General features: G+C 41.2%; 1 protein-coding gene across 2 annotated transcripts in view; it reads left to right on the top strand.

The window, feature by feature from the left end:
• The window catches only part of PLCL2 (phospholipase C like 2), a 185335-nt gene that overhangs the window by 52045 nt on the left and 108723 nt on the right, over positions 1-24567 (top strand). The window lies entirely within an intron of this gene.

Raw genomic sequence — 24567 nt, 5'->3', positions numbered from 1 at the left:
CTAGAATTTGTATGAATATTCACTTTTATTGTCATTATCTATCTTTAAACCTTTAATTAATCAGGATTTTTTCTGGTGTAAAATGTAAAAGAAATTTACGTTTTTAGTTCCCAAAGTTAAAAGTAAAGGTAAAAAAAAAAATTCTTTCTGAACCCAGAAATCAGGACACATAGTCTGACAAAGAATTTTTATGTAATTTGTGTGGGGAGACAGTCTCATAGATTCGATGTAGAAATACTGGAATTTCTGAGGCATTTGGTGTGGTCAAAAGAATAGATTGTTTGAAATCAGGAGTGTGTGGGAAAGTTTAGGTCATAAAATACTGCCTATGGTTTATGCGCTTGCAACCTGCATTTCACTTTAAAGTTCAAGTTATCCTTCTTCTTTGAAACATTAATTAACACCAATGTGAGTTTTCAGGTGGATGGTGGCTCTGGTCTTTGCTTGTTCCTGGGTGTCTGTCTGCATACACAGCATGCCCGTTCTGCTGACTGTGGGAGAGGAAATCAACACAGAGCCATGATTGTCACGTCCTGACCCACAGCACTAAACACAGCAGTCCCCAGACAGCTCACGGAATCTTAGGAAATAAAACACCACAGTCCCTGACATTGATCCTTTTGGCAGCAAGAGTAACAACATTTCCTAAACTTTCAGAAGTAAATTGGATGCCTATGGGAAGTCTAATTTTTAAAAATTTTAATTGTGAAGCTTGGTTTGGACCGGAGAAAGCACTGCCCTGTTCTGCCTCTGTAGGAGACATTTAGAGACGAGCCCGGGAACGGGAGTGTTTGATGTGTGTGGCTCAGAGCGGCTGTGTTGTGCACGCCAGCCTGGACCTTGGGCTCTCTGGGGAAGCCGTGCTGCCCAGTAAGTGCTGTTTGCAAGAGTCTGAGGTGGGGTTCAGTGGCTTTCAGGCCACCCAGAATGCCATGTGTATCTGTTTGATAAATTCTGTGGTTTGTCTGTTCTCGGTGTTTTTGCCAACTTGTTTTTTTAAAACAAAAAAAAATAGCAAACAAGCATGATATGTTAAATGTTTATCATTGTACATGAATTTGTGGACAATCTAAATGTAATTACATTCCTGAAATAACAAAAGGTGGTTTTCCTGGGGCAATTTTTTTTAAGTGATTGTATTTTTTTTTAAGGTTAGGAATAATAACTATGAAAATGAATATGACTTTGTATCTTAATATCTTTTCAAAAAGCAAGACTATACTTGAATATTCTTTGGATGTTAGATATCAGGAAAAGAGTGAGTGTTGGAAGTCATCTTTTTTTTTTTTTAATGGGAAGCTGCTGTTCCTTTTTATTTTTCCTTTTTATGGCACAGGATTTCTGATACTGTCCAGGTGTGTGACTACCCTTAAATCTTATCTTTATAGTTCCGGGTTCCCAGCCTTAGCACTGTTGACATTTTGGGCTGGATAATTCTTTGCTGTAGGGGCTGGCCTTTGTTTTGTAGGATGTTCAGCCACATTCCTGGTCTCTATTCACTAGCTGACAGTAACACCTCTCCCTCTTCCTCCAGCCATGAACGTTAAAATATGTCTCCCAGACATTGCCAAGTGTCACCTTCAGGAACGTATGATCCCTGTTTGTGAGCCACTTGTATCATCAGTGCAGAAAAAGATAGGTTTGGTCGGATTAGGGTTTATATTTGATTTATCAAATGAGGTAGTTGTCTTCAGGACAGTCGTAGGCTACTGGAAAGGACCCTTTAAACTTCAGTGGAAATACAATGAAATTTCGTAGCACAGGAAGTCCTTAACTGAACTGTGATACTGGAAGTAAAATCAGTGAACTGAGAGGCTGGGCCTGGGCTTGGGAATCTGGGAGGTTATTTCCTAGAGAGACTGATCTGATGTAGGTCTCAGCTGATTCCAGGCGAAGGGCAGGAATCACATGACACTTCTACAGTGAATCAGTTATGGTCGTTCAATTAGTTAGTTGCTGTGCTAATGACATAAGTAAAAGACCCCAGGTTGCTTCTTTCTTAAAAGACCTGCCTGCTCCTCTAGGCTTGCCGACTAGGCAAGATGTGCGGGTTGTGGCTTTCTGTGGATGGTTGACCCATTCAGATGAAACACTCACCGGCTGTGCAAAATCTGGAAGATCAACCAAAGCCTGTAACAAAACCCTTGCTTGATTACTGTAGGTTACACACTTGGATAGACATTAGCAGCGTGTGTTTCCCTTGCATATGGTTTAATTTCCCTCTCACTCTTGCTGGTTTTTAAAGATGTTTCTTCCTTTTTATTGAATTCTACGGTACAGACAGAAGAGCCATGTCACAGACTCAGTCTCCAGCGGAGAATGTTGTACTTGCATTAATTTTTGATACCAGCTTACACTTCTTTATTGAATTTTTAAATGATGTCATAGAAATTACTTTATGAAAAATTGGTCCAAAAGGTGGCCATTGATATGTAATTTGATGTTCCATATTAAGATGTACTTACTCGTCTTACATCATTTTTAATACTGCTTTCAGGCATTACTGCCTATATAATGGAATTGTGTTAATTCATTGTTAAATACACTTTTATTAATTGAGTGAATTATAAATCTCCTGCCAGAAACATTGCTTTGCTTAAATTAGACAAGCAATTAATCATGTTTGGATCTGTTTTTTTGTTTTTTTTTAAAGTTTGGTGATTTTATAAAGCTTTTGGATAATTAGATTATGATGAAGTGTTTCTGCACTGTTTAAAAATGCCCTTTAGTGCATTTTTTTAGGACTATAAACTACTTAGAATTATAGTCAGCTTTCAAAGATGACTTCAATGATCATTGCTAATAGAGGGCAGAAGAGGTATTACAGAAAACAACAACAACAATAAAAAAAGCTTCTGGAAAGAAATACAAGAAGCCTAGCCAGCCATCCCGAGTCTCTCTCTGCCCAGCCTTAACTTGTCATCTACAGTAGGAGTTGACGGGCCAGTCGAAGGGGACGCCACAGCCTCCGAGAAGGCAACCTACCTGTGGAAGGCTGCGTGTTAACAATTTGTTCCTAGCAGGTATTGATTGGCCCTTGTCTGAATACATTTCTGTATAAAACCGGGAAATAGTAACCCATTTTTTTTTGTCACGTATATAGTGCAAAGGTAACACGTAGAAGCAGTTTAATTAGACTGATGGCAGGAGGCTGGGTGCCTGGAAGACGCCTGTTAGAGAGGATGTCTTCAGGGCCTCTCCTCCCTCTCCCTCTTCTTTCATTCGCATCCCCCTCGGCAGGAGCTGTGGATGTCAAGTCCTTACATTCACCTGGCTGCTTTCATACTGTGTTCGTGCCTGAAACAGAGACCGCCAACGCTGTCACTCCGAAGATTAAGAGCGCAGAATTCAGTAATAGGAGGAAAATGTATACCAGTGCTTGAGAAAGGATATTAGTCCCATCCCTAACCTTTATGCCACTTTTAAAAACGTTATTAACAGCTAACTACATTGTTTGTTTGAAACATCTGGCCTTGTCTCTGTCTAAATACATATAAACATTTCTAGGGAAGCTGTGGGTCCATGTTTTATCTTCCTGAAGATCAACTAAGGCCCACGCGGGCTTGTGCAAACGTCAGAGGTACAGTTTCTGCTGTCGGCCACGCCGAGGCTGGATGGGTAACCACATGCTCTTTCCCATCGTGTTTTCTTTTAGGGCAGTAGTCTGAGAGCTGTGGAAATTTGGGTAGATTCAAACTATACCAGTGTTTACTCTTCCAGAATTTCTAGGTCTGTTGACTTCGAAACAAACACAAAGCTTTGGCCTGTGGATATTTTTATTTTAAATGCTTATTTTAGAAAAGTCTGTTGGTTGAGTTTATGGGGGCATGGGAGTGATGAGGCCACAGTCACGGGTGTGAGCTCCATCTACATCAGCACTCAGCTTGGGCGGAGTCTGTTGTTATACAGGGCGTGGCAAAAGTAGGTGTACAGTGTTAAGACAAGTAAAACAACAATTAATAAATAGTAATACAAGATCGAGCTGAGTTTCACGTATTCACAACTGTAAACCTACTCTTCCCTGGCCGGTTGGCTCAGTGGTAGAGCTTCGGCCTGGCATGCAGGAGTCCTGGGTTCAATTCCCAGCCAGGGCACACAGGAGAAGCGCCCATCTGCTTCTCCACCCCTCCCCCTCTCCTTCCTCTCTGTCTCTCTCTTCCCCTCCTGCAGCCAAGGCTCCACTGGAGCAAAGTTGGCCCGGGCGCTGAGGATGGCTCTGTGGCCTCTGTCTCAGGCGCTAGAATGGCTCTGGTTGCAACAGAGCGACGCCCCAGATGGGCAGAGCATCGCCCCCTGGTGGGCATGCTGGGTGGATCCCGGTTGGGCGCATGCGGGAGTCTGTCTGACTGCCTCCCCGTTTCCAGCTTCAGAAAAATACAAAAAAAAAAGACCTACTCTTGCTCCACTTGTATTTTCCTGTCACTAGCGAGCTGGTCATCAGGTCCACAGGCAAGATCTTTTCATTCTGCAGATGTTTGTGTTTATTGTCCTGGGCACCCAGTAATGAACAAGACAGATCCCGGCCACATAAATAAAATGAGGGAACTCTCAGATAAGTGTCTGCAGATTATTGAAATTGGCTGAAGCAGTCAAAAAAGTAGTTATTCTAGAATAAAATCACTAGAGATGGATTAAGCCTCGGTGGAAGAAAAATCATGACAGTTGCAGAGCCTCTGAATAAGAAGGTCTGAGGGCCTTGTTCTGTGTACCCTGCCGAGGATATTGGAGACAGCTTTTGTAGGGTAATACTTTTGTTATTTCCACTCCATCTGTTTCCCTGCAAAGTAGCATGTTTTACAAAACCTCAGGAAAATGTTTTGTTTCCAGACACTGTAGCATGAGAAGAAACTGAGCGACTCTTTCCGTTCTGCAGGGCAGCGAGGGAGCAGAAGAAATCCCCGCCGTGTGAGTGGTGGGTGGCCCTCAGGTCCTAACTGAGACAGTGGCATTTAAAACCACAAATGAGTGGGATTTGAGGGAAGCCATAGAGGATAAGCAAAGGGCTCATTAAATGACAGGAAGACAGGGAACATCTGGATTACTTTCATATGCAAAGCATCCAGGCAGCTTCCTCCTGCTCTGCCCTCCCTGCGGTCTCAGGGGGTGACGTGTTCCTCTGGTTGCACAGCACGCCCCCTCCCATCCTCATTACCTCGCTGGCCCCTTGCCTCTTGTTCACATGCTCTCTCTACACCGACTTTCCTTGCAGCCTCCGAACGTGCTCACCTCCCTCACTCCCTGCACCGTCCTCTTAGGGAACGGCATCCTCTGTTTGGTTTCCCACCATGTAGGCTTTATTGCAAGAGAAACGGACTCTTTCTTCTCAGTCTCTTTCCCCATCTCCCCCGTAACTATGTAATCTTATGTTTGCTTTTGCAAAGGCCACAACTAAGTTCCATGTTGTAAACTTGAGTCCTTTTATAATAGGTCTTGGCATGAGGTAGATGGGGAGCTGAATCTTGGCTCTGTTGTAAACCAATCGAGTGACATCAGACAAGTTACTCGACCTCTGAGCCTTTCATCATAAAGTGGGATGATCATAGCTGCTTTTATTATAAAGACTAGTATGATAAAGAATGTAATACACACACACACATATGTATATGACAGAGTATGCAGTGCACGGTGCCAGCCCCCGGGAGATGCTGCATGATGGGTACCTGCTGCTCCTGCTTCTGGACACCAGCTGGTGTAGTTACTGCCACTAGACCTGCGGCCACTTTCGATGTGATAGGCCTGTGATCCTCTTTGTGCTCCGACCCCTTGGCTTCCTGTAGGTTTGTTTCTGACCCAGCTCACGGGGTTCAGCCTCTTCCTGGCCTCCTCGGCCTTTCCCCACTACTGAGAGGAGGGTGCCGACAAGGGGTGAGCCCTTGGCCCCCTGCCCTGCTTGCCACTTCGCTGTCCACGCTCACAGCTGCGATTCTGTGCTCTGTTGCCTCCTGGCATCGTCACTGGGAGGCCTGGGTCCCGTTCACTCTTTGCTTATTCAGAACACCATCACCTCTTACTTCCTCTGTTGCCTCTTAAGTATTCTTTTTCTCTTCTATTTTTATCTTTCTTAAATTGAGTTGTCACCTAGGCAGAATGATTTCTGGAAAAGGCAAATCAGAGTATCCGCCTTTAGCCCAGCCCCTGGGCCTGCAGCACAAGTGATAGCGTCTCACCATGACAGCCCGGGCCCTCCTGCTCCTGCCTCCGGTCTACTGGGCCCCCATTCCCGTCCCTCCCCCGTCACAGCATGTGCTCTGATAATACCCAATGCCGGTGGGTCCGCGGAACAGACTGCACAGTTTTGACTCCAAGCTTCGTGGTATTTGCTCTGCCCGGAGTCTCTCCTTCTGTTAGCTCCCTTGAGACTCTTCAGCACAGCCTTCCTCTCTCTAGGGCCCTCGCTGAGTCCCGGCAGGGCCGAGGGCCCCTCCTTGGTCCTGTCCCTGGACCTCATCTATTTCTTAGGCTATAATTATGACCTATTTAAAAATAAATTAAAACTGAACAGAATGGACTCATGAGAAAATGCCACTTCCCACGTGTGCGTGTAAGTACGGGTACAAATTGTAGGCTTCATCCAGGATCATAACACAGGTTTGCCAGCCTCTACTAAAGTCAGGTTTGTGTCTCCCCAGAGAGTATAACCCCTTAAGAGCAAAGACGGCTCTTATCCTTTTGCTCTCATGTTTAGCCAAGTGTGCAGTCGAGTAAAAAGCTTGTTAAATGGAATCTGCTAATTCCGAAAGAAGCAGAGGTGAGGGGAAATAGATTACGTGAATTCCTAGGATGAGATGAATGATTGTGTGAAAACTTGCTTCTCTGAGTCTAAATGAGTTACTAGGTCTGGGTCCCCAGACTGAAGCCTCCTCATCCTGTGGACCAGTTGAATCCTGTATAGGAAATCTCAAGTGAGAATCGGCCAGTGAGAGTACCTGGCTCTCGCTCTTGTCCAAGTGCCTGTGAGCAGGCTCTGTGATTATTTTAGAGGGAAAAGCAGCTCTCTCTTATATCTTTGCAGAAGCCGAGCTCCTATCCCATCAGTTTGTGAAATGGCTTTCCTGCAGCCAGGGGAGGGGAGGAGGGCAGGGCGGTCAGGGGAAAGGTTCTGTGCAGTCTGAATATACGTTTCCTGCAGACGGACAGAAAGCACGCCCTGGAGGAAGAGAGCCTCCTTCCCTCCCGGGGCCCCGCTGAGGTCGTCCTCAGAACCCCAGTGCAGAGCGGGAGCCCCAGGGAGCTCGCTCACGGAGTCCCCACGCCGCTGCCCTCCTGTCCTTTCTCGTTGTCCGGCAAGGAGCTGGACCAACGTGCCTCTCCCACCTGCCGCGTCTCCATTCTCCAGCTCGTTCTGTCCTCTTGTGCAGGGTCCTTTCTTACACACTCAGTATTGATTCTCAGTACTTGTGCTGCTTCCTCTCCTGTTTTCCTCGCCTGTCTTCTCACTATCATCTGTCTTCCTCACGTTAGCCCAGCCCTTACTTTGCCCTCCTTACAAGCAAAGAATAAAAGAAACACCTGTAAACAAAACGTATAAAAGACCAGGGTCATGAGATGACTTCCACTTCATTTGGGCACCTCCGCTTAATAAATGGAAAGGAATTTTGTTTTAGTGCCATTGGCCACATTAAAAAATGACAGTGGTCCCAAAGGGGGTATGCTTTACTTACAGTATCTTTCTCTTCGCAGGGCATAACATGGTGCCACACAGAGAATTAAAGAGCTCAATAAGAGTTGGCTGTTCAGCTAGCTCAAATTAATAAGTATTAAATCTGATGCAGCAACTACGTTTTGGTTGACTGGCTCCTAAGCATTCCCCCTGCTTTCTCTTTCATGCCCTTATCCACCTCCTTCTTTTAAACATTATCATTGGTACTTGATTTTATAATCCTGACATAAATGACTTTGATATAGATGACAGTCTTGGCAGATCTGATATCACTAAAAATACCAGCTGAATAATAAAACACTGGTTGAATAATCTGGTTGCACTCTTTGAGGTCAGACACTGTGTTTGTGAAAATTTGATTCTCTGAGTCTGAATGAGTTCTTAGCTGTGAGTACAGGTGTCCTCTGTCCCAGCGCTCCAACGCTTCCAGAGTGCCTCCCAGGGGCCAGTTTGGGTGCAAAAAGGGCCACCTGAAAGAAGTCACTCTTAGAAGGCTGGAATGCCATCATGTCCTGAGATCCCCCAAGCTTTGGAAGAGTGTGGGCAGCAAAGTATAAAGGAAATAGTTTAAAAAATCTTTCTAGGGCCCTGGCTGGTTGGCTCAGTGGTAGAGCAATAGAGCATTGGCGAGGCATGTGGAAGTCCCGGGTTCGATCCCAGTCAGGGCACACAGGAGAAGCAACCATCTGCTTCTGCACCCTTTCCCATTCATTCTCTCTGCCCCTCCCCCCCCCATGTCTCGATTGGCTCAAGTGAGTTGGCCCCCTGGCACTGTAGATGGCTCTATGGCCTCTGCCTTAGGTGCTAAAAAGAGGTTGGTTGCTAAGCAAAGGAGCAATGCCCCAGATCAGGGGTCGGGAACCTATGGCTCGCAAACCAGATGTGGCTCTTTTGATGGCTGCATCTGGCTCGCAGACAAATCTTTAATAATAATAAAAAAATAACATTAAAAATATAAAACATTCTCATGTATTACAATCCATTCATTTCCTACCGCTCATGTTCATGGTTGCAGGTGGCTGGAGCCAATCACAGCTGTCCTCCGGGACAACACCAAATTTTTATTGGATAATGTGTAACGTACAGTGGTCGTTGTATGGCTCTCACGGAATTACATTTTAAAATTTGTGGCGTTCATGGTTCTCTCAGCCAAAAATTTTCCCAACCCCTGCCCCAGATGGACAGAGCATCACCACATAGGGGGCTTGCCCAGTGGATCCTGATGGGGGTACATGCAGGAATCTGTCTCTCTGCCTCCATGCTCTCACTTAATTAAAAAAAAAATCTTTCTAGATTGGCAATAGTATTATTTTTCTGATTTTATAAACAATGTATATTTACTATAGAAAAGTCAGACATAGGAAAAAGGTTTAAAAGAGAAAGTAAAAATTATCTACATTCTTACTATCTCTCCTTTTTAGTCTATTTTCATCTGGACTTTTGCATATACATATTGTAAAGCCAGTGGCCACCGTCACCATTATAGCCACCTGGCCCATGCAGGTTCGCATTAGATTCGGACAGATGGTAATGAAACAATGGAGCCAAGAACTGGTGGGCCATTAGCTTTAATCCAGCTTGCACCCGGTGGGCTCCAAAACCCACTCATTCAGTGCTCACAAAGCCACTGACTTACCCGAGTTTCCTAGAATCAAAGGTTTCTAACCTTACCAGTCTCATTCACCTCTGCTCCTCATCTCCTCTCTGCACAAACTCTACAAACTAGCTTCTCCTTTAACACTCCACCATCTTGGCTGCCTCTCCTGGCCTCCTCCACGTGGCCTTTCTCTGCTCTCCTCTCTGCTCTCCTCTCTAATGCTAATCTCAGAAACCAAGAGAGCAAGCTCCCGTTCTGCCTCCATTTTATAGTATAGAAATCAAAACCTTTAATCCAATATACAAAATAGGGAAGTCTCTAATACAAAGTCACTTATCTGGGGCATAATTGGATTGTACCACTCCACAGCAAAAAGGATGGGAAAGGCTTAGTCCTAAAACCAAGCCCCAGACTACAAGGATCCTGCCTGCCCACAGCCTACAGAGACACACATTAATATCACCTGGGCGACGGCTTCCACGTGGGCAGCGCCATCTTTAACAAAGTGAGCATAATATATTTTATCTGCCCAACAACGTTTGTCTCCCCAAAATTCGTAAGTTGAAGTCTTAATTCCCCAGGGTTAGTGTATTCAATAGTACCCTCTGCATACTGGGTGCTCAGTAATCAGGTCATAGATATGTGTGGATACCAGCACCAGGAGTATTTTTATAGCCACCCTGATCCCTTTTCTTTTCCTTTCCAAAGCAGATTTATAGACCCCCAGTTCATGGTTCCACTCTGTAATGTTCCAGGGACCTTTCTGACCCATCGCTGTTTACTCATGACTTCCCTTCGACCTCTCCACCTTTCCCTCCTCACTCTTCTCTAGGTATCTCAGAAGAGTTTTCTTTCTTTCTTCCGTGCTCACCTGGGACCCTTTTGTGAGCCAACAGGCAACTCTCCCTGACTAGCAGAAGCGGGAGAAGTGCTGGTCCGCAGATGGGAGTTGCCAGAGGAACAGGAAGTTTACAGGAGCAGCAAGCTTCTTGTCAAGGTCAAGATCCTTTCAGACTCGGCTGGCCTTTGTGGAAATAGCAAGATTTAAATGCAAGATTGAGAGTTAGCAGGATTGGGATGGAAGAGAAGGGGAAGGGTGGTTGAAGTAGTGGGCAATGAAAGCAGAAAAGGAGGCGGAGGCCCAGGTCCCGTTCACAGCCTTCCCAGCTCTCCGCGTGCCTGCAGGGCCCTCAGCATCTCAGCAGAAGTGGGCGTTGCCTTTTCATTCCCCTTCAGTTCACATTGCTTTTCCAGTGTACTGGACTGAGTAGGAGGATCAAAATAAAAGTTTTTAAGATTATTATTACTGAATTTAAATTACTTTCACTTTGGTTTTATTACTAGGATGTCAACAGTAATCTCCCCATTATTTTAAAATGTCTGTATACATTATCTCAGCTACCTTATGGATTACATAGGCTTTTCTGGGTTTGTCTGAAATTGTAAGCATTGTTTACACTGCAGGTTTATGGGAGAATCAATTTGGAGTTGGAGGCAACTGATTTATATAGAAACTTTTAGAAAACAACTTAATGGTAGATTTTTTCTTATTATTTAAATTTTATGTTTGGTTTTCAATTTTGGTTTCACATTTTGCTTGTCTAATTCATAAGTAGACTCCATTATGGGTTTTCTTTTCGATTCCATGGTTACTCTATTTCAGCTGATCAAAAAGTTAAATAATAAGTCCTGTCAAATTATTTTAACTTTCTTATATAATAATATTTTTAAATGATTAATACTTCTTTTTTTCCTCTGTCTTTTAACCAGAGAATAATCAGGTAGAGGTTTTTTTATATTCATTTTTTTCACATAAGAAGAGTAAGTGAATGAATACAAGATTAAAGATTCATTCTTATGACTCATCATTATTTTGTATAGGAGCTCAAACAAAATTGCTCAAAGAGCAATTAAGTAAAGATTTTCTTAAAATCTCACTTTTGTAATATTGGACCATGTAAAACATGAGTTCCTTAGGAGAAAGGATGGTGCCTTTGTCCCTAGAACCCCACCCAGTAAATGTGCTGAAGGAATAATTTACACTGAGACAGTCTGAAAGCAAGAGCCACTTGCAAACCCTTCGGACGGCTACGTCTTCCCTGCCTGGTACTTCTGCACTTCTGAAGAGCAATTCATTGCATCCATGGGGAAGAAATGTTTTCAGAACAAAATATTCTCTGCTTTTCAGTGGTTTTATCTCCAGTTATATTGTTATTCCAGATAATTATAAAAATTCATTCCAAGAGGCTGTGGAGAAAAAAGAACCCTCATACACTGTTGGTGGGAATGTAAAGTAGTACAACCATTATGGAAGAAAGTATGGTGGTTCCTCAAAAAACTGAAAATAGAACTACCTTATGACCCAGCAATCCCTCTACTGGGTATATACCCCAAAAACTCAGAAACATTGATACGTAAAGACACATGCAGCCCCATATTTATTGCAGCATTGTTCACAGTGGCCAGGACATGAAAACAACCAAAAAGCCCGTCAATAGATGACTGGATAAAGAAGATGTGGCACATATACACTATGGAATACTACTCAGCCATAAGAAATGATGACATCGGAACATTTACAGCAAAATGGTGGGATCTTGATAACATGATACGAAGCGAAATAAGTAAATCAGAAAAAAACAGGAACTGCATTATTCCATATGTAGGTGGGACATAAAAGTGAAACTAAGAGACATTGATAAGAGTGTGGTGGTTGGGGGGGGGGGAGGGGGGAATGGGAGAGGGAAAGTGGGAGGGGGAGGGGCACAAAGAAAACAAGATAGAAGGTGACAGAGGACAATCTGACTTTGGGTGATGGGTATGCAACATAATTGAACGACAAGATAACCTGGACTTGTTATCTTTGAATATATGTATCCTGATTTATTGATGTCACCCCATTAAAAAAATAAAATTATTATAAAAAAAATTCATTCCAAGTCAGAGTGCAAAATATTTTTGCCACCAAAATGTTTGATTACTTCAGTAATTAGCAAGATTTAAAAACCCCTGCCCCCTCTGCATTCCAGAAAGCGCTTTCAATTCTTTCTCTTCAGAAAATTCTAATCAGTAAATCAATTGCTGGTCATAGGTATTTCTCTAGTTAGAGAAACTCATTTCTTAAAATTTAGCATCTATGAGAAGGTTAATTTGGAAGTTAATTATAGCTGGTATGATATCAATAACTGTATCTTGTTTCTTATTTTTTAAATGGTTCATTTGATTCATTAACGATTACTTGTTAGGATGCATAAAGAAAAACATGTCTTTTCATTGTCCTACTTTCTAAATTATCCAGCACATTTACATAGCATTGTTCGGCTTTTTAAAAAAAGCTTTTTACTTAGGCACAAATGTTTATATCACCGTTATTCATAATACCCAAAAGGTGGAAACAACCCAACTATCTATTAAGTGATGAATGAGCAAATACAATGTGGTACATCCATACCATGGAATGTTGTTTGGTAATAAAAAGAAGTGAAGTACTGACTGATTCATGCTACAACATGGAATAACCTTGAGATCATCATATGCCAAGTGGAAGAAATCAGTCACAAAAGGCCGCGTATTTGAGTCCATTTTTACAAAACGTCAAGAGGGGCAAATCCATGGTAAAAGAAAGTAGATTTGTGGTTGTCTAGGGTGAGGGTGGGGCTTTGGAGGGCAAGGAAATTGACTGACTGCTAATGGGTGTAGGATTTTTTGGGGTGATGAAAATGTTCTGAAGTCAGTTATTGTGATGGTTGCAGAACTCTGTCCTAAAAGCACTGAGTTGTATACTTTATATAGATGAATTATATGGTATGTGCATTATTATATCAAAAAGGCTGTTATTAACATTTTTTGTTAGTAATTCACTCTCTGATTTTATATAATGCAATGGAAGAGACTTTAGAGGTACATAGCATGTTCATTCAGTTAGATAGATAAATATATAACGCATAGTGAATGAATGAATTTAATGTCTACTTAGGAAAATCCTCAACATCTCTTTGAAACTCTTGTTCAGGTGAGAAGGAACAAATTCTAGTGAATAAAAACCAAATTCCCTATTATCATGAATTTGAAAATACTGTGATTATATCCTGGGAAGCAGATCTCAGAGTTTACATGTACTGAAAATTTTCTTTAAAGTTTGAATGATTTCTTGAAATAATCTGCATTGTTTCTTGAAGGCACTGAAAATATTTTTTGCTGTTTGCTTTAGAGATGACCTTACTCTGCAGTGTCTCCAGGCCAATTGTAAACCATACAAGGCAGTTCAGGCAATGTGATTGTTATGCGGATTTGGGAAGTTAAAGTCACTTGAATAATTAATCTTGATGTATGAAGGGGAAATGAGAAATCAGTATGCTGCAAGAGGTCTCAAGAAAATATCTGTGCTTCCTCTCTTCCTCTCTGAGATGGGAGAAACGTTCCGGGCACAGGAGATTGGAAATTGTTTAGGATTGTCCAGGTGGAGTGTGTTGAGGGTAACAGCCATCCTCAAAGTCTGCAGTGTTTATCCTGAAACATTTTAAGTTATTTTTAATAATTAAATAATTTGTGAATATTTTTAAAAATATTCACACATCACAGATTCAGCTAAAATTCCCTTTGATCACCACCCAATAATCCCATTTCTCTCCAGAAAGGAAACTACTGTTCCTGATTTGGTAGATACTGTCTTTGAGCTTTCAGGTCTTTTTCTTTGTATTTCATGCGTAGGTATTTGTTCCCGTAGAAATAGATTGTTTGGATGTGTGATTTCTTTAAAAACAAAACAAAACAGAAAACCCTAACAACATCATAGCAATTTTTCCTTTTAAAAAATATGCCTAGGAGAGCTTTTTATGACTATGGGCATAGGGTTTCTACACTTGTTAACTGGTGCAGAGTGTTTGTTACATGCACGATCCCAGTACGGTATATGACTTTTTGTGGACATGTACATGGAAGTCCTTCTCTAGGGTAGTAAACAAGAGAAAGCATTGCTAGGTGGAAGCTGTGCCAATTTTCCATTTCAATACCACCAAGCTGAGCCCTCAAAGGTACCAGCGTGTCCTCCCACCAGCAGCTTCCCTGCACACTTGCCAACATCTGACATCATCAGACTTTGTGGTTAAAAAAAATAACTCCTTGTTTTAATTTGCATTTTCATGAGTATTCATGAAGCTGAACAGATTTTCATGTTTAACGGCTCTTGAATTTCTTCTTCTGCGAGCTATTCTTGTGTATCCTTTATCCAATTTTTAAATATTGGGTTATTTATCTTTCCCTTATGATTGGTAGACATTCTTTATATATTTTAGATATTAATCATCTGTCTCATAAGTGTTGTAAATCTTTTCTTCCTCTGTGGCTTGTCTTAAAAGTTTGTTGATGGCATCTTAATGCTGGGCAGAAGTTTTGAATTTAGATGTAGGCAAATTTATCTTTTACGTGCTCAGAAGCTGCTCCATCTCTCATCCTCAATTTAAGTTTTTACTATTGCCATCCTGAAAGTCTTACATTTCCATTCTGCACTGGGCCTCACAAATTATGTAGTCGGTCCTACTTATATGTTATATGTTAGATTGAAGTCTTTAATTACTCTGGACTTTCTGTGTGTGACTTAGGTGAAGAAACTTTATATTTTTTCTTTTATGCTTTGTGCAAATGGACAGCCAATTATTTCAATACCATTTGTTGAGTAGTTAAAGGAATACCACTTTTATTATATTTTGAATTCTGTTATGGATTGTCTTTGGAGCCTGTGTTCTGTTCTGTGAATATGATTATCTGTTTCAGCACCAATATCGTCCTGTTTTAATTAGTATATCTTCACAATGTTTTTTTTTAATCTGTTAGAGCAAGACCATTTTTATTTTTTAAGATGACGTCAGCTTTATTGTATGTTTATTCATGTGCTTTAATTTTTTGATTCAGCATGTCCAATTCCTTGCAAATTTCATTTGGTATTTTGTTAAGGGTTACATTAAATTTGTAAATTAAATTTGGGGAAAACCAAAATCTTTATAATATTGTCTTCCCATCCAGGGACAAGATGTCTCTCTTCTTTAATTACTTTATGTCCTTCAGTAAAATTTTATATATTTTTTTCATAATAGTCTGGCATGTCAGACATTTTCAAATTGTTACTTTGAATGGCATTTATTTCTAAATTTTTCTAATTAATCATTGCTAATTGTATATAAAACCTAATATTTTCTTTTTTTTCAACTTGTATTGGACTTCCTTGCTGACATCCTTTCAGAACTAATAGTTTGCCAGTTGGTTCTCTTAACTCTTTATGTAGACAATTTAAAAAATTTGCAAATAATTACAATTTTGTCATTTTTTTTTATAAATGTGCATTTTTTTACTTTTTTCTTGAGATACTGCTTTGACTAGTAAAAGTGTTATTTTTCAATTGGGATGCATCTGGATTCTCATCATTACAGAAAAAGTATGCCATTGGTTTCTCAGAGATTCCCTTGTTCAGGTTAAGGAAAATTTCTACTTCTTGTAAGAGTTTTACTGTTAATGTGCTTTTCATTTTAACAGTTCTTTCCCATGCATTAATTAACACAATTATGATTTTTCCTCTTTTAATCTGTTACTATAGTAATTGTCTTTATAAAATTTTCTCTTAAATTTTCCTGGGAAATTGACTATCTTGTTTATTTTTCTAATCTATTCATAATTACATGTGACCTGAATTTAAAAATAATAGTTCTATTCTTTTTTCCCCCAAATTATTTTGCCAGATATTTATGTGTTTTATTTGTCCTTGAATATTACCAGGTTTGGGATTTATTGATCAACTTGACTATTTTTTTGTTTGTTTTCTGTATTTCTTGATTTCTCATTCATCTCTCTTACATGTTAATATTAACTGCTCTTTTCTTTATGTATTCTATATGTTTATTTTGTTTCTGTTTTTCTATCTTCTTGAATTTAAAATTTAGGCCACTTATTTTGTATTGTTCATATTTTTTAATGAGACATTTCGGGTGATATACATTTTCCTAGGTGCCATTAGCTAATAGCACCGTGTTCTTATGATTCATTTTCAGACAAGTGGGGAGTTCCATTCTGATTTTTTTTCCTTATTCTAAAAGTTTTTTGGGGAGTATATTTTAAAATTTCTACATTTATAGGATTCTTCTGGTTATTCTTATCTGTCAGGTTATTTGCCCATACAGGGCAATATACAATTTCTGTTTTGGGGGAATGTTTCTAAGTCTCCTTTGTGGCCTAATACAAGGTCACTTTTTGTGACTATACTAAAGGCTAGTGCTTATTAAATTTATATTCAGATGCTCTCATCCCTAGTTTTCTGTTCTTGATTTCTGCTGAAAAAAGTGTAGTAAGTCTCTTCATGATGACTGTTTTGTCGGTCAAATATGCTGGTATTCAATCAAGGTCATGAACAATTTTGCAAAAACTCATAGAGGACACATTTCTGGCTTTTTAAGTAAAAAGCTCAGTCCAACCATGGTTCCTGTCAAATCCTAAGGAAGTGAAAAGTCACTTACATAGATGGGACTATATTTAACAGATGATAGAAACTTTAGGACTTGCTATTGCAAAGATATCATTCGCCATTTTAAAATAAAGAACATATTCTAACTGCTCTCAGGACTCTCCAACCTAACTGAATTCTAAGAGGTACAATTATCATGTTTTTCTGTATAATTTGTAATAATGAAAAACCAGAAGTAAATGTCCAGGAGTAATAGTAAACAAATGAAGAGATTTTTTAAAAGACTATTTGAGATTATGTGGGGGAATTGTTTCTGATGTTGTGTAATACAGCAGGATATAAAATAGCATATAGGATGATTACATTTTTGATAAAAATGATATATGTACATTAAGTGTATACATAGAATAAAGTTATTTTTAATAATTACCTCTTTTTTAATTATTTATTTATTCATTTTAGAGAGGAGAGGGAGAGACAGAGAGAGAGAGAGGAGAAACAGAGAGAGAGAAGGGGGGAGGAGCTGGAAGCATCAACTCCCATATGTGCCTTGACCAGGCAAGCCCAGGGTTTTGAACCGACTACCTCAGCATTTCCAGGTCGACGCTTTATCCACTGCGCCACCACAGGTCAGGCTAATAATTACCTCTTGAATGATGGTGTATATATATATTTTTTTATATTTTGCTGTTTTCAAAATTTGTACAGTGATGATTTATTTAATAATAAAATGTGTCTCTTTGGGGGCATCTTTTTATCAAATAATTTCTTTTGTTTAGTGTGTACATCATCTAAAGCCAGGGGCGTGCTAATTGGAATATCTAGCTTTTTTTTTTTTTTTTGTATTTTTTCTGAAGCTGGAAACGAGGAGAGACAGTCAGACAGACTCCCGCATGCGCCCACCAGGGGGCGACGCTCTGCCCCTCCGGGGTGTCATTCTGCCGCGACCAGAGCCACTCCAGCGCCTGGGGCGGAGGCCAAGGAGCCATCCCCAGCGCCCGGGCCATCTTTGCTCCAATGGAGCTGGAGCCTTGGCTGCGGGAGGGGAAGAGAGAGACAGAGAGGAAGGGGGGGGGGTGGAGAAGCAAATGGGCGCTTCTCCTATGTGCCCTGGGCGGGAATCGAACCCGGGTCCCCCGCACGCCAGGCCAACGCTCTACCACTGAGCCAACCGGCCAGGGCTGGAATATCTAGCTTTAAAGGCATAGTGCTTCAAGTGATCATGGCAGATTTAATCTAAAGTATACCCAGTGAAATTTAAATTGAAATAATATCCATGGAACAAAGAATACAAATACATTTCGTGTTGGAGAGTGTGAAGGAGGAAATAGATATTCTTATCTGCTGATGGTAATAATAGTATTAGGCAATTATGACGGGCAGTTTAGCAATTTGTATCTAGATTTTGAATATTCATGTTTTTTGACCCAGAAAGTTTCCTGCTGTGAATTAAACCTATGGAAGTGCTTATAAAAGTGAAGAAGGGTTTCACTAAGTACTGTTTATAAACAGCGAAAAAACTGAAAGAAAAATTTTAATATCCATCAGTTTGGAACTGGTTGAATAAATTATGTTATATCTAAACCATGCAATATCATTCAAACCTTAAAAAGGAAGGTGAACTTTATGGATAAGGACATGAACAATGTCCAGGATACATTTTTAAGTTAATGAAATTAGTTGCAAAATATTATATATGTAATATGATCTCAGTTTTGGGAAAAAATGGGATGGGTGTATATACATGCACACACACACATATGTACATGCATTAAATTTTTTTCAGAAATATGTATGATAGTAAACAGTACCTACCTCTGAGCAAAATGCAGAACCTGGGCAACTTCTCTTCATATATTACCACAGTTTTGAATTTTTATAATAAATCATGTTAAACAAGTTTTGATAAAAATAAATTTTAAAAAGTGAGAAATAAAATCACTGTCATCAGATACTGTGTATGTGTTTCCTTTCTCTGTTTAGTTGTATCAATAGACTAGCGGTGTACTTAGCATATGAAATGGAATCACTGTCCCCAGGCTAGTCTTCTGAAATTCTCTTTTTCACAGGTATACAACATTCATAGAATTATGTTTAATAGGTAGTAACACGATAATTAATCTGTAGAAGTGAAACAATTACAATTTAGTAGTTTCTTTTAAACATTTTGAGGTAGAGTTAACATAAAATATCACATTAGTCTCAGGTGTACAACATAATGATTCTTTATTTGTATACGTTGTAATATGATCACCATAATAAGTCTAGTTACCATTTGTCACCATACATAACAATTTAGGAATTTCTTACTTCAGTGAACTAGTGTGAATTTAATGGACATTTATCCTATACAGATGAGAAAATCCCAAGGTGTATATTTAACTTGTCTGAGAAAGGAATTAGATAGATAAAATTAATAACATTAGCGCAACTTAAAACTGTAGGAGTTCCTATGAAATATAATAAAACTTATAATGTTTGCACCATTGTGTCTTTCATACTAGACATAGTGTAAGTTTATGGAGGGGAGAAATAAGCCTTCGGAAGAATTTTTATTTATGGGTCACAAGTATCATATAAAACTAAAAAGATCTGAACATTTAAATTTTGAGTTGATTTCTCATTTTCATTTAATGTATCTGATGAACTTTAAAATACCTGTTAACACATACAGTATTAAGCTATAATTTTCACTCAAAGCATTTATAGTTTTTGAGCAGTTCTGTTATCCCTTCTTTAAATGCCTAGTATTCCAAGCCAAGCTTAGTAAAGGATGAGCAATAAACCACTAATTGTAGGTAATTATGAAGCTATATTTTAAAACAGTGTTTGTAAAAATGTCTGGTTAATAATGCAGCTTGCATACTCAGTGTCTGAATGCTTTATGCTTTATTTCTGATATCTGAAAATGTGTACAGTAAATGTGGATACAATGCTCAAAACTAAAAATGTAATAGAGCAGATTAAAATAGCAAGTAAAAGTTATAAAAATGATTCTATTTGTAGTTTAAGACTTAGTTGATAGGTTAAACCATTATTATCTTTACGATCAATGGTAGTTGAAATAAGTGAGATGTTGAATGTTGAGTTAAATTCCTGATATGAAGATTATAAAGAAGAAAAAATAAAGCTACTCACCTTATATATAAAAGGTACAGTAAAGTCGTTGTGGGTAGTTTTGCAAGACTTTCCCATTTGATCACTTATAGACGTATGCATTAGTTTTTGTCTTACTCTATTCTACACCTCTAAGCTCTACCTAAGCTGGTAATTTGTTTTCAGTCTTTGTTTAATAAGCTGTTCAGAATGTACACCGACGTCAGGAGCAATGCTGAAAGCGAGGTTTGGGGAACTGCAGGATGAGGCTTCTGGTACCCTTTAGCTTTGGTACCCTTTAGCTTTGCTCCCCATGGATAAGACTATGACTACTGCAGACCTTTCCCCCAACACCCCCTCCTTTATTGGGATTAGATGTTTGTCTCTGTCTTTTATTTCCTCTTTTTCTCTTTTCATTAAGTGAGAGGCAGGGAGGCAGAGAGACAGACTCCTGCATGCGCCCCAACCAAGATCCACCTGGGAATGCTCTGCCCATCTGGGGCCACTGCTCCGCTGCTCAGCAACTGAGCTATTTTAGCACCTGAGGTGAGGCCATGGTGCCATCCTGAGTGCCTGGGGCCAACTTGCTTGAACTGTTCAAGCCATGGCTGTGGAAGCCGTGGAGGAGGGGGATGGCTGGGGATGTGTGGAGGGGAGAGAGAGAGATGGGGGAGGGGTGGAGAAGCAGATGGTTGCTTCTCCTATGTGCCCTGACCTGGAATCGCACCCAGGACTTCCACACCCCAGGACAACACCCTACCACTCAGCCAACCAGCCAGAGCCTGTACTTTGTTTTTCAAGCAAAAGCTTAACTGGACATTTGTCTCATCAGTGCCTCAGGCCATCTTTGGCTTCATTATATATATTTGCTATCTTCGCAATCAAATGCAGAGAGAGGGAAGTTTCAACTCTGCTGCAGAGCTGACCCCTGCACCTGTTCCGGACGGCATCACTCCTGTCCACCTCATTCTCCCCAGGGTCTTCCTTCCAGCCCTCTGAGTTCAGCTGTGCACCTAGCCTGGCGATCATAACAAATTATATGTCTTTTGACTCCTGTTCTCTTTTGCTCCTTTTTTGCTACGAAACATATTGAACAAGTGGTTCATGCCTTCCAATATCCCAAACTCTCCAAACTGATTTTTATTTCCACCAATCTATTCAACAACTTCATTCTCCAGTGCTACCCTCATTCTTTATATATAATGCAGAATCCAAAGCTCTGTTCGTTATTTCTCACGTTGGCCTTTTTGCAGCACTAATGTTGCTGACTAGGTTTTTCATGAGAATTTTTTCCTCTTGCTTTTTCTCATGTCACCCATCATGGTTCTCTCTGGCCTTGATAGCCAGTTCTTCCCAGCTTACTTTGCTGGTGACTTTGCCTTCTGGGGTGTGACAGTAGGCATTCCTTACAGCCCTGCCTTGAGTCCACGCTCTCCTCTGTCCACGTTGGTCCCCGGGAGAGTTGTCATAAGCAGCAGAGACCACCTCTCTCCAGTGGCTTCTTTGGCATAGTCCTATCCTTGAACACTTCCCTGGCTCTCGGCTCTGTTCCACCTGTGTTCAGGCCATTTTCAGTTAGATGCCCCGCTATAATGTCTTTTTCCACTCGAGAACCTGTGATTCTTTGGGTGAAAAGAAAGGCATCTCCATAAAACGAGTTAATTTATAAAAAGTCTTTGTTTTAGCAAAGCACTGTCATTATTCTGACCTTTTAAGTGGTACCACCTATTCTAGGGATGTAGCTGAGAAATCTAGACGTCTGTCTTAACTCCCGCGGCCCTGTTATCCTGGATGGAGTGGTGTGCTGATTTATGTCAGTTCACTGAGCCCGTGCCGCCACCCTGGTCCCCCTCCCCTTGCCTGGCCTTCTGACCGTGAACTCCTCCCGGGCCTGATGATGCCTTCTAAACAGCACTGCAGTCAGACCACTGATCATTTGGTGGTTCCTTATTTGTTTTGACGAGTTTTAGCTCCAGACCCGACTCTCAGGACCCTTGGGAGTCTGGCTGTCCCTCTGTCCCCTACTTCCTCCCTGCCTCTCTACACTCTGGCAGCTGCCTTCTCCCATTCATACCCTCGGTTGCAGAATGGGCTGCTTGTCAGGACTGGCCGCTTCACTCCATTCCCAGTCCTGCCTGGTTTTGAAAGACCACCAAAATCTCCCTGAATCTACATCTAAAGTCAGTGCTCTGTACTTCGATAGAATATCTTCGTCTGTGTCTTGTCTCTGAACAAATTAATACTCCTGGGCGTGAACCTCACCTTCCGTCAGAAACCTTCCCTGAAGCCATTCCGCTTTTTTCCATTTCTTAAAATATATTTTAGTTTTGTTTTTCCTGGCTGTGCTTTGAGTTTCTTGAGGGCGAGACTGTGACTCACCCACTTTGTCTCTCCGACCCTCTGGTAACCATGATCATGCCAAAGATGATTTCAGTAACTCCTTATCAATTGTAGAGCATCACAGTGGGACTAGTTCACAGGTTAAGAAAACTTGAATAAGATTTCAAATAATCCAATCATCTACAGTCAATGAAATACCAAAAATTCCTCATAGTAACCTAAGGCTAACATTCTTTGAACATTATTTTTAAAATATATTTTCTAGATGGAATACTTGCTATTAAAGTGTGTGTCGTCTTGTTTCCGTGCAGAGGGAGAGCCTGCCCCTTTCCTTAGCACAGCCTTGTAACATTTAAGAAATAAACACATCTCGTGCTATAAAGTACTAGAGTTACTGAAGGTGAAGGCTAGAAAGGGCCTTAGAGGCGGTTTGGGGCCTTGTGAAGGATCAGACTCCCAAATTACAGGGTCAAAGGCCTGTAGCTCTCTGACTATCTGCACTGGCAGAAAGGTCTGAGGGGCCCAGGCAGGGTGGGATTTGTTGCTAGGATTCCTAGGCCATGTGGTGCTCAAATGCACTTCTACCATAGAATTCTCCCTGCTGGCTGGGCGTAGAGGTTGGCTGGCAGGGTGTGCCCTTATTTGAACGACTGGTTGGGCAGAAGTCAGGGTGACTGAATTGGGAAAAGGAAGTTGTTGAACTGAGGTGCTCTGAGTGGTTGGGGCAAAGGTCATCCGGGGTACCATACCCTAGCCTTGGGGAAGCCAGCCTCCTCCGAGCTCCACCTGCCAGCGAGGAGGCCGCTGCCAGGCCTGCAGAAGGCCCGCTCCCCTTGGCTCAGGTCTGGCATGGCCGAGCTGCTGCTGGGAGCCTGACTGTATTAGGCTGGCTGGAGCAGACAGTGCCAATGTAGAGTCCCTCTTTAGAATGAACCGAAAGAAGAAGATGCTGAACGTTGCTTCTCCGGGTGATCCCCTCTGAGAAAGAAATGGGCAAAGGAGTAGATGTCTCAGACAACTATTGAGGAAAGGGGGATGGTTATAAAAGAGGCCACAGTTCAGGTCACAGTTGTATTACTCAGGATTCTCCAGAGAAGAAAATCAATGGTGTGTGTGTGTGTGTGTGTGTGTGTGTGTGTGTGTGTGTGTGTGTGTGTGTAGAAAGGCAGGGAGAGAAAATGAGAGATTGAATTTAAAGACTTGATCAAGCAGTCCTCAGGACTGGCATGTTTCAAACCCACAGAGCGAGCCAGCGGCTGGCTGTGGACTGAAGTAAGAGCCGATGTTGCAGTCCTGAGTGTGGAGTCTGGGAACGCAGGTGCAGCCAGTACATTGTCTGTGCTGCCTTCTGGCGGCAAAATTCCTTCTTCTTGAGAAACCCGAGTCACTGCTCCTAAGGCTTTCAACCGATTAGATGAGGCCCGCCCATGTTATGGAGGCTAATCTACTTAAAGTCAACTGACTGTACATATTCATCACACCTAAAAAAGTACTTCTACAACCATATCTGGACTAGTACATGACCAAACAACTGTATACCATAGCCTACCCAAGTTGACGCATAAAAGGAACCATCACCTCAGTGCTCACAAAACATCGCCATGTCTTAAGGGAGGGAAGGGCAGTAGGCAAGCATTTTTCCCTCAAGAGACAGTAGGAGGAAGGGGGAAGAGGACGCGTTGTCTTGATTTGTGAGGCTTATTTATTTCAGTCTTTCGCTGCTGCTTAAACTTTGAGTCGTCCATTGGCCCACACTAGAATGGCAGTCGGAAGACTGGCTTACCACAGATCACTTCCTTATTTATTTATTTTTTAATAGAGACAGAGAGTGAGTCACAGAGAGGGATAGACAGGGATAGACAGACAGGAATGGAGAGAGATGAGAAGCATCGATCATTAGTTTTTCATTGCGTGTTGCAACACCTTAGTTGTTCATTGATTGCTTTCTCATACGTGCCCTGACTGCGGGCCTTCAGCAGACCGAGTAACCCCCTGCTGGAGCCAACAACCTTGGGTTCAAGCTGGTGGGCTTTTACTCAAACCAGATGAGCCCACGGTCAAGCTGGCGACCTCAGGGTCTCGAACCTGGGTACTCCACATCCCAGTCCGACGCTTTATCCACTGTGCCACCACCTGGTCAGGCCAGATCACTCCCTTCTTAAAAGCTTACTCTCACTGCTACCATCCAGATCCCAGACTCCTGGTCCTTGACTGGGGCCCATACATAGGAAGAGAAGCACCTTAAGGGTAGAATTCATGTTTTGTTTGTTTGTCTGTTGTTGTGGTTTTAATCTTGATAGCTCCACAGTGTCTAGTATTTTAGTGCTGAGTCTCATACATAATGGAAATTTTTCATTTAAAAAATACTGAACTCTTCCAAGTTCAAGGCACTGTTCTAGGTGTTGGAATAGCCATTGAATATGT

The sequence above is a fragment of the Saccopteryx leptura genome, chromosome 10 (genome assembly GCF_036850995.1).
Source record: "Saccopteryx leptura isolate mSacLep1 chromosome 10, mSacLep1_pri_phased_curated, whole genome shotgun sequence".
In the NCBI taxonomy this organism is placed as follows: Eukaryota; Metazoa; Chordata; class Mammalia; order Chiroptera; family Emballonuridae; genus Saccopteryx; species Saccopteryx leptura.
Note: the sequence above shows the minus strand (reverse complement) of the source record. Positions and strands in the feature narration are given on the sequence as shown.